Genomic DNA, 10,461 nt, shown 5'->3' with positions numbered 1-10,461 from the left:
TCATTCTTAGGGCATTGATTCAAATTAAATCTATCGCCCTTGACAATGGGTGCAACACTTGGTGAACAATCTTTCGTTCTAAATCTCTCTAAAACTTTATTGATGTAGGTTTCTTGTGATAGACCCAAAATTCCTCGAAGTCTATCTCTGTGGATCTTAATGCCAATGACATAAGATGCCTCACCCATATCCTTCATATCAAAGTTTTTAGAGAGGAATTGTTTCACCTCATGTAGAAAACCTTTATCATTGGTTGCAACTAGTATGTCATCCACATACAAAATGAGAAAACAAATTTTGCTCCCACTGACCTTCTGGTATATACATTGATCCATGGGGTTTTCAATAAACCCAAATGAAGATATCGTTTCATGGAATTTAAGATACCATTGACGAGAGGCTTATTTTAAACCATATATGGATCTCTTAAGCTTGCAAACCAAATGCTCACCACTATTAGAAGAGAAACCTTCAGGTTGTTTCATATAAACCTCCTCCTCTAAATCACCATTAAGAAAGGCTGTTTTCACATCCATTTGATGCAACTCAAGGTCAAAATGTGCAACTAATGCCAAGATGACACGAAGAGAATCTTTCTTAGATATAGGAGAAAAAGTATCAGTGTAATCGATTCCCTCCTTTTGAGTAAATCCCTTAGCAACGAGTCTGGCCTTGTATCTCTCAATGCTGCCTAATGAATCTTTCTTGGTTTTAAAGACCCATTTACAACCAATGGCCTTTGCCCCATTAGGTAACTCTACAAGATCCTATACGTCGTTGTTTTTCATGGAATTCATTTCATCATTCATGGCATCATACCACAAATTTGACTCTTTGCAACTCATGGCTTGTCTAAAGCTCTCAGGATCATTCTCAGCTCCAACATTATAGTCAGATTCTTGTAGATACACAATGTAATCATTAGGAATAACTGATTTTCTTGTCCTAGTAGATCTTCTTAATGTTTGATCAACATTTTCTTGTGGATCTTGTTGTTCAACTAATTGTTCATCATCTTGATGACCAACTTGATTTACTAGATCATTAGTAGCTTGTGGAGTCTCGATGATTGGTTGATCAACATCCATTTGAACTTGAGGGGTGTTGTAAATAGTAACCAATCTATTACTTGAAGTGGAAGGTTCATACTCTATATGATCATGTATAGAAATTGATTTTGATTTGATCGCTCCCACTAGTCAAATGATTTTAAAGAAACTTTGCATTTCTTGACTCCACAATCTTAGTTGTATGAGATGGACAATAAAATCTATAACCTTTAGACCTTTCGGCATATCCAATGAAATACCCACTAACGGTCCTCGGATCTAGTTTCTTTTCTTGTGGGTTATAAATCCTCACCTCAGACGGACATCCCCAAACGCGCATATGTCGTAAACTCGACTTCCATTCTTTAAATAACTCAAATGGTGTCTTTGGGACAGCCTTGGATGGAACCCTGTTTAGAATATACACAATCGTCTTTAGTGCTTCATTCCACAATGATTTAGAAAGATTAGAGTTGCTAAGAATACTCCACACCATGTTCAATAATGTTCAGTTTCTTCTTTCTACAACACCATTTTGGTTCGGAGAACCAGGCATGGTGTATTGGGCAACAATCCCATGTTCTTGAAGAAACTTAGCAAATGGACCAGGTGCTTGTCCACTCTCAGTGTATCTACCATAGTATTCACCACCCTGATCTGATCTCACTATCTTTATTTGTTTTCTACACTGGTTCTCAACTTCAACCTTAAAGACTTTGGAGGCATCCAATACTTCATATTTATTGTTAAGCAAATAAATATTCATATATCGTGAGTAATCATCTATGAAAGTGATGAAATATTTCTGACCATGTGCATCCATATCAGGACAACATATGTCTGTATGAATTATTTCTAATATACTTGAACTTCTATTGGCACCTTTCTTAGACATGTTGGTCTGCTTTCCCTTAATGCAGTCAACACAAGTTTCAATGTCAGCAAAATCTAGAGTATTAAGTACCCCATCTTTTACTAACCTTTTAATTCTCTCTATGGAGATATGTCCTAATCTTCGATGCCATAACATAGAAGAATTCTCATTAATATTACACCGCTTAGTGCCAGTTTGCACATGCATTGAACTATAAATGGATTCGATTTGTAAATCAATACGATAAATACCATAAGACAGTATACCATTCCCAACACATTCTGAATTATAAAATAATTCAAACAAGGTGTCTTTAAAATTAAAGGAATATCCAAAAGGTACAAGTCTAGAAACTGAAATCAAGTTTCGTGAGAAACTTGGTACATAAAAGGTCCTTTCTAATTTCAAAACAAAATCATTATTCAAAATTAAATTTCAAGTTCCAATAGCTTCCACATGTGAGCCCATCCTGCTTCCTGATAGGATAGTCCGCTCACTTCCCACTGGCTTCCTTAGGTTTTGCATACCCTGTAAGGAATTTGTTATATGGATTGTTGATCCAGAATCAATCCACCAGGTGTTAATATTAACATCGGTCATATTAGATTCATAACAAAAAAATGAGAATAAATTACCTTTCTTCTCAAGCCATTCTTTGAATCCAGGGCATTCCTTCTTCATGTGTCCTCCCTTTTTACAGAAGTAACACTTTGCTTCTTTCTTGATATCACCTTGCAGTGGTATTTTGAATTTCCCTTTCTAATTGGCTTGTGACTTGTCAGTTTTGAAAGCTTTGTTCTTCCCGCGAGTGCTTGTCAGCATTGCACTCTCACTCTGTTCCATTACAAGCCTTTCTTCTTCCTGAACACACATGGTCATTAATTCATTGATTGATCATTTGTCTTTATGTGTATTGCAGGAGATCTTGAAAGGCCCATACTCAGACGAAAGAGAGTTCAGAATATAGTGCACCAGGAAGGAGTCAGACATATCAACCTCAAGTTTCTCAAGTTGAGCTGAAATGTCACGCATTTTCATTATGTGCTCACGCACACCTTTCACACTAGTGAGTTGGTAGGAGGAAAATTTCATAATTAATGTGCTTGCCAAAGCCTTTTCAAAAGTGACGAACTGATTATCAATGGCTTTCAGCAAATCACAGACATTCTGATGTTGATCGACAGAACCATGTATTCCACCTGTGACCTTAGTCTTAATGAACATCATATTTAGCCGGTTGGATCTCTCCCACCGCTCATATAGTGTGATTGCAGCTGGAGTACTTTCAATTGTAATTGCAGGTGGTTCGTCTTTCCTAATAGCATAATCTATGTCCATCCATCCTAGATGGAGGAGAATTCTTTCCTTCCACACCTTATAGTTATCTCCTTTGAGCTCGGGAATATCACATCGGATATCAGAAAAATTAGCAGGTTGAGAAGTTAAAAAGATAAACAAAATTGATGTCAAAATTTGAGGTATAAATATTATCCAAATTGTATGTATTATCAATATAAACATACCATAAAATAAATCTTGCAACATAAAAATTACCTGTGGGCTAAATTTTAATGTAATAAGATTTTAAAAAAAAATTACGATAGATTTTTCAAACCTCACACTTTACGTGCATGATATAATTTTGTTTTTCTATCCAAAATTAATACTTTATGATAAAACTATCAAATTATGTACCAGTTCATAATTCCTGTGGGCAAGTTATGAAAATATTTTGACATTTTATCCCAATTAATCATACAAATATAATAAAAATTTCTGTAGGATAAAATTCATTATACCACGTATAATTAATTACAATTTTATGTCTAATAATTTATGTGATCTCAAAACTTTAGAAAAATAATCTCAATTAATTTAAGGATGTTGTGGCTAATCCAAATTAATCAAAATTATAACGATTACTAGACATAGTAACTCAATTATATAAGAGAACAAAATTAAATAAATAAGACATAATTTTAACATTATAAATCAATTTTAATTTATGCACAAATTTAATTCAAAGATTAAATAATAAGGCATAATGATCAGCAAAAATGAAATCATATGAATATGAACATAATCAAAATACATGTTTAACAAAGCATCCCAACAGTAACATTCATAAATGTCATGGATCAGGACCTGGGTTCAGTACTCAGCCATAGCAAAAACAGAAAAATAATTTTATTACTGTTCACGCGATTACTGTTCATGCCGTAAGTTTCCAGAAGAAAAGATATGTTTTGAAACATAATATTCTAAAATTCAAAAATCAAAATTAAATCACAAAAAAATACCGAATATGGAAGAACCATTCGAAAATAAGGCAGATGCAGTAGAGGCTCTGATACCAAATGTTAGATTAATATATATATTGATCCTATGTTCTTGATAACAAAAGAACAACAAGATCAATAAAACAAAATGCGGAAATAGAATGAGAGGTTTTACCTCTAGCCATTGTTGCAGTGTTGTGAGTGCACTGCCTTTGATTCTTCCAAGCTCTTGCTCTCTCAATATAGATGGTGTATTTCTTTTGTGATGAGAGAAAACTTTGGGGACCAAAGACTATTTATAGGCTTGATTCTACCATCAAGAATTTAAAGCCATTAAAACTCATTACCATCCAATTAAATGGTCATATCAATTTACATTAAAACCAAAATAAATCATACCCTTTTCAGAACCAATATCCCAAAACTATGGACCATATTAAAATTGGTTTTTTATTATTAATATTTATTATAATAAAAATAAGAAACCGTTACAGGAGGAGGTTGTTCGTGGCTTTGTTTGGTTGAGTTGAACAAAGAATAAGGTGGCAATGGTGGTGGTCCGGTTGGAGGAGCTGCGATTGAGGAGTTTTAAAGGTTTGGGTGGTCGATAGCTTTTAGCAGGCGGCGGAGGGTGAGTTAGGATCGAGGCTTCAATGGTGGTGTTGCAAGGTAGTGGTGGTTATGGAATACACGCTGAAAGGATGTTATTGGGTTATGTGAAGTTAGAGAGAGGAGAGTGAACAATGAGTGTAGGAGAGGAGGGTTGAGGTTATGGGTTGTTGCATGGCCTTGGAGAAAGAAGAAGATGAAATAGAATATCCCAAAACCAACCATGCTCTGCGAATAAAGAAAGAAAAAGAAGAACTAAATAGGATCTACTCGTTAAACAATAATACTCTCAATAGGATCTACTATAGGAGGGGATTTCATGCCAGCTAAATGAGTCATACATCTCAAAGGTCAAACATAACACAACCACCATCTTATGCTTAGGTATTTTCTCGGACTCGGGTATAGAGGATATCTCATACATTGCTAATAATCAGAGCAACCCATAATAAGTAAACAAGTAGCAATTACAACATATAAGAAATGATAAAACAAATAAATAATGCTAACATTTATCAGAAAGTTAACCAAATTAGGCTTGACTTTCTAGTTGAAGTGTGTCCACAATAGAGTCGCTAGTTGTCGCGGTGCAAAAAATTACCCGGAGCGCTCGCACACTCGAGATGATAACAGAGTCGCCATAGAACTTTATTTGTTCCAAAAGAAAAGAGAAAATATCGGTAAAACCTTTAAAAGAAAAAAAATGGTCATCGCAACAAAATCCGGGTTCAGGAGTCGATTATGCGAGGGGAATAATTTCTTGCTGAAAAACATAAATGGTTAACCTCCCTGATGCTGGTCAGGGAAGTTCGTAAATGTATGGTTGGAGTGTCCGTGATTGAAATAGAGTTGATGGTCACCATTGTTGGTGGACCAAAGTTCCTGTTAGGTTTTCTACTTTTTATGTTATTCGTCGTGTTTCCTCCCCCTGTTGTTTTGGTCCTTGCTTCCCTTTTATAGAATAACCTTAGCTTAATTGGTCTAATGACCATTAAACACCATTGTAACGTCACAACTCTTAAAAATTATAATTGTTCCTTAATTTATATAGGATGTCGTAACTGACAGAGTGACTTATTGGATCCTGTAACAACCATAATCAGAAATAGGAAGCCCATACCAACTATTTGGACCCCACTCGATCTAAGGACAGAGTCCGAGATGTAGTGATTGCATGCATCCGACCTTTTTTTTCCGGACAGGGCCAGAAATTGCACTTCGGCTCCTTTTGTTTTAAGAATGCTTGACATTTTCGATTTCATACCTCAGTCAGCCATATAATTTATGGGATGTGCATGAGCCCCGGGCATGAATCCTGAAAGGATGAAATGTTTATACAAAAGAAGCCTGAAACATTATTCTTTATTGAAGATGAGGTACAACTCGACCTGCTCTTACACGTATGCAATTTCTAATCCAACAAAATGACGTGGATCTACGTGATAAATCTTTTATAACATGCGGTATATTTCTTTGCCATATTTTATCTCTTTATCTCTCCTGTAACATATTTGGATCTTATTGAGGTCCTTGGATTTATAAAAATGCTTGTATTTTACTTCCACTAATCTTTACCTTGCCCTTAGGCCAGGAGCATATTTTGAATTGCTAAGGAGAAGGGTAAGCCCCAAGGGTACCTTGGGAAGTTTTACGATTTTAATGATGTCATAGAACACTGCATTTTAATAAAGAGGTCAGATATTCCTGGTAGTTTCTGGATATAGTGTCGTCTTAGAACCCGATAGGTTCTGGCTGTAGAGAAGTCGGAGAGCCCTGGCGAGGTCTCGACTTATGGTCGTTGCAAAACCTAGTTGTTTTTAGATTTGTAATACCCCATGTAGGTTTTGAGTATTATGGTAATACAGACTCTTTTACAGGCTTCCTTTATATTACTCTGATTTAAATAAGATCCGATCGACCCTAGACCATTGAAGTTGGGTTCACACACCCTGGTTAGGATATATATATAGAATGATATTTTTCACTTGATCGGTTTTAGTCATCTGTTAGGATGCAATATGCAATATTTTCAAGTATGTTATCCGCCTTCCCTTCCGATTTTGTACTTGGATCCCACTGTTATCCATAATATTATGACAATCTTATCTTCTTAGTGTCATACCCCAAAATTTGCCCGTTAATATTACAAGGCATTTTTCAGGACACTCCAACTTATTTTTCAAGGCACTGATCCCAAAAGAACAAAGGCCCAGCACACAGATGGCCAAATCCAGAAAATGGCCCAAACTGGCCTGCTCGCTAGGCGAGCAAAACCTTCGCCTAGCGAACCCTTCGCTATGCCACTCGCCTAGCGAAGCTTGCGAATACCAGAAAATTCTGGGCTTTATTCTGAGCCCATTAGGTCACGAAAAAGCATTATAAATACTAAGGACTTCATTCAGAAAAGGAGAGAACGAGAACGGAAGGAAGACGAGAGCAAGAGCGAAGGCACAGCAAACCCTGGAGGCTAACCCAGAGAATTCAGAGCAACCCTAAAGGAAACCCTGAAGGAAACTCATCTGCATCAAGGTCACCTCCGCCCAACTCAATCCGGCTTACCAATTCAAGGTTGCAATTCGATTGCAAACAGGTTTGCATTACTATTACTGCTTTATGTTCTTAACTTGCATGTGATATTATAATTGAATTCATAAACATATTTGAGGTTTTGCATGTGAATTTAAGTGTGCCTGAATATCGTAATGCTGAACCATGTAATTTCTGTATTGGATGCCATAGGGCGTGCAGCATGCCGAGGTCGTACTGTTCTGAAATTCAAAACCCGCAGCCGCTCGCTAGCACATCGCTAAGCGAGCATGTAGCGAGTATTCGCTAGGCCTTCGCTAGGCGAGGCAGAAGCGAACGTGACAGTCGCTAATATTTTGATTGTTCTGTTCTATGCTTATCTGATCTGTTCCATTTTAATCATGCGTTATTTTGCCTAACGTTCCTACTGCTGTATTTCTTTTGCGGTGTAATCCTCGATTGCACCCTGATTTGGTATCCTGACTTGTGTGCTGAATGTTGTAAGGGTTCACATATTCCCAGGAAAAAGTAGCTGGCTAGGTATTCCACTTTATTTGTGGGATACCCTTGTGGAGATTCATCCTAAATTACCTAATTGATTTTAATGTGGAGATTCATCCTAATTACCTAATTGGTTTTAATGTGGAGATTCATCCTAATTATTTAATCGATTTTAATGTGGACCTGATTACTTAATTGATTACAACTACCTAATTGATTGTAAAATATTGCCTTTGATTTTGTGATCTTGGACCTCTCTTTGTTGCCCTACGATATTACGGTATTATGGTCATGTCCCGCGAATATGGGGATACACTTAGCAAAGACCCTTCGGTTAAATCATCATAGTCCCTCGAATGTTGCCTTTGTCCCTCGATGACCCTTCTGTGTAGCCTACGGTTAAATGATGATAGTCCCTTCGAATGCTAAGGTATCCTCACAATTGTTGCCTTCAATGACCAATCGATGACCTTACGATGACCATTTTACATCCAAAGGATAAAACTACTTACTTCTCAATAGTAAGGACAGTTTTACCCTCATAAGGATAGGAAATGCCCATAAAGACCTAGGGTAGGTATAACTCTTAATTGCTTACTCACAACTTAAAATACTTTTCACACCTCACACCTTTCAAAACATCTTTTAGAAAATCACCACTTGGTATACATTCGTACTAGAATCATTGTCGGGTTATATTTTTCCAAACGACTTTCAAAACGAGATAACCACTTTGTATACATTCATACAAGAATCATTACAAAGTTAAATTCTCCTTTTCAAAACATTTTCTCAACATTTCTCAAACACTTTTTCAAACAAGAAAAACATAAGTGATTAAGCAATTAAGAGCCCATGGATAACCATGGATACAAAGGGTGCTAACACATTCCCTTTGTATAATGTACCTCCCGAACCCAAAATCTAAATTAAGGTCTTTCCTGTTCTTTTCCGCCTTTCCTTATTGGATAAAAGAAAAGTCGGTGGCGACTCTTGCTAACCGCGACATTTGCTTTCCAAAGCAAAACACAAAAAGTCCAGTTCACCGTATGACACTTAGTCTGCTGTACTGGTTGTTTCTTGTCTTATTCTTATAACTGACTTTCCGAGGCTATCCTTCATGGAAGCCCTAGTCTTAAAAATAAGCTTTAATCATGAACGTCTTGTTCAATCCTCCGACTGATGGTGAGACGGGGAAAATTGATCTTGGCTCTTGACCCATGGTCGATGCAAAGCTCAGTAGGTTCTAGATATAAGTCGGAAAGCCCCAACGAATTCTCAACTAATTGCATTTCTGCTTTAACTATGTTAATCCATATTCTTGTCATCAAGATTGTGATTGCCCCTGTGTGTTTTCGAATTAGCAATGACCAAATCCTGATATCTTTTTAGATGATCACAGGTTTTTGGTAAATTCCGAGTATATCTTACTTCATTCTTTACATGACCCATGTGAGTTAGGGTATGAGAATATTTGGTGTGTTCTGAACCAAAAATCATTCACATTGAATTATCAGTTCATAATCGCTTTGTCGCTGGTCATCCCTTACGAATGTATTTTACCGTGTTTAGACTCGATACTACACTCTTTGAGATTGGACTTTAGGGAAGCTTTGGTCAACCACTTGGTGTTGCACTGAAGTGGACTTAAAGAAAGGTCAATGATTTGAGATCCTTCTAGAACCCGGTTACTATTCTAGGACAGGTTGAACCAACCAAACTTCAGTGGGGAGGGTACTTACCTATGGAACTCATGCAAGCCGTAAAACCTAGGAATGATTGTTGTGTGACTTGCTTGTGCGTGTTATTTATAACATCATAACATCATGACATCATGGCATTGTACTAACCATTTCAAGGACTTTAAACAGTGAAAACATTTTATACATTGCATAGCATAACATCACATTGCATAGCAGGTACTCTAAAGGGATCAATGTTCTCACGGTTTTCCTCCAAACAGAAAAATGGACCTCGAACAAACTGTCAAAGATCTCCAGGCTCAGAATGTTCAATTCCAGGAGATGATCTTGAACTTATCCAAGGGGCAGGAGGAACTGAAGGCTCTTTTGCTCGAGAAGAAGAAAGACAAGAAACCTGTGAGTTGCATTAACCTGGGAAGAAGGCTTAGAGGACAGGCTGCAGGGGTCAAAATCAGAATGCCGAAGGATCAAGGAGAGGAGACAGAGAGTGATTCGGAAGAGGAGAATGTTGACCTCTTCAACCCTGAGGATGACAATGAAGATTATGAAAATGAACAGTACTCTCCAAAAGATGATAAGTATAAGTTGCTGGAAGAACATATGCTAGCTACGGAGGGTCAGAAGGCGCCCAGTCTGGATGTCGAAAGTTTAGGTCTGGTCTCTGATGTGATCATTCCCCGCAAATTCAAGATCCCCGTTTTCACTAAGTACGACGGTGCGTTTTGTCCTCAGATGCATCTGAGAGCTTATGTGAGAAAGATTCAGCCGTATACCACTGATAGGAAGCTATGGATCCATTTCTTCCAAGAGAGTCTGTCTGGCACACAGTTAGAGTGGTACTATCAGCTCGAAAGCTCCAACATCCGCACCTGGACTGATTTAGCAACAACTTTCTACAAGCAGTACCAGTATAATTCTGA

This window comes from Lathyrus oleraceus, chromosome 1 (assembly GCF_024323335.1).
Source record: "Lathyrus oleraceus cultivar Zhongwan6 chromosome 1, CAAS_Psat_ZW6_1.0, whole genome shotgun sequence".
Classification (NCBI taxonomy): Eukaryota; Viridiplantae; Streptophyta; class Magnoliopsida; order Fabales; family Fabaceae; genus Lathyrus; species Lathyrus oleraceus.
Note: the sequence above shows the minus strand (reverse complement) of the source record.